Raw genomic sequence first — 581 nt, 5'->3', positions numbered from 1 at the left:
TGTACATTGGCAGAGTGAAGAGAAGCTGAAACTAAGGACACAAGATAGAAGTTACATCATACACTACAAAAATAAACAATAACCTTTTAAAGTCATTTAGAGCATTGTTTCCCAAAGACTGGGTCGGGACCCTTAAGTGGGTCGCAAGAGATTTTTGATTTTTTGGGTCATCATGTTTCCTAGGAGTTTACAAATAATGTCTATTGACTTGGTTCGCGAAGGTTTGTTACTTTTAAAATACGGTTCCCCAGAAAAAAAAGTTTGGGAAACACCGATCGATGATTCCGATGATTCCGAGCACATGTGTAATGTAATGTAATGTGTAAAGTGTCTGACAGGCAGGCTAACGACAAGGAGCAACTGCAATGGCAGTTCTACGCAAAGCAGTAAAGTGTAAGCACGGAGGCAGCAACAGACCGATGCTAAGGTACCTAAAGATTTGACTTTAAAAGATCAAGTTGGAGCCTTACAATGAAGGTTCCATCTCAACCTAACAGTCTAGTCTGTACATGGTTCCCACTTGGCAGCCCAGTAGAGCCACTTTCTCATGGCTGCCTGTTTTTTTTTTTTTTTTTTCCTAG

The sequence above is a fragment of the Cynoglossus semilaevis genome, chromosome 17 (assembly GCF_000523025.1).
Source record: "Cynoglossus semilaevis isolate Cse_v1.0 chromosome 17, Cse_v1.0, whole genome shotgun sequence".
Classification (NCBI taxonomy): domain Eukaryota; kingdom Metazoa; phylum Chordata; class Actinopteri; order Pleuronectiformes; family Cynoglossidae; genus Cynoglossus; species Cynoglossus semilaevis.
This window is presented reverse-complemented; position numbering follows the sequence as displayed.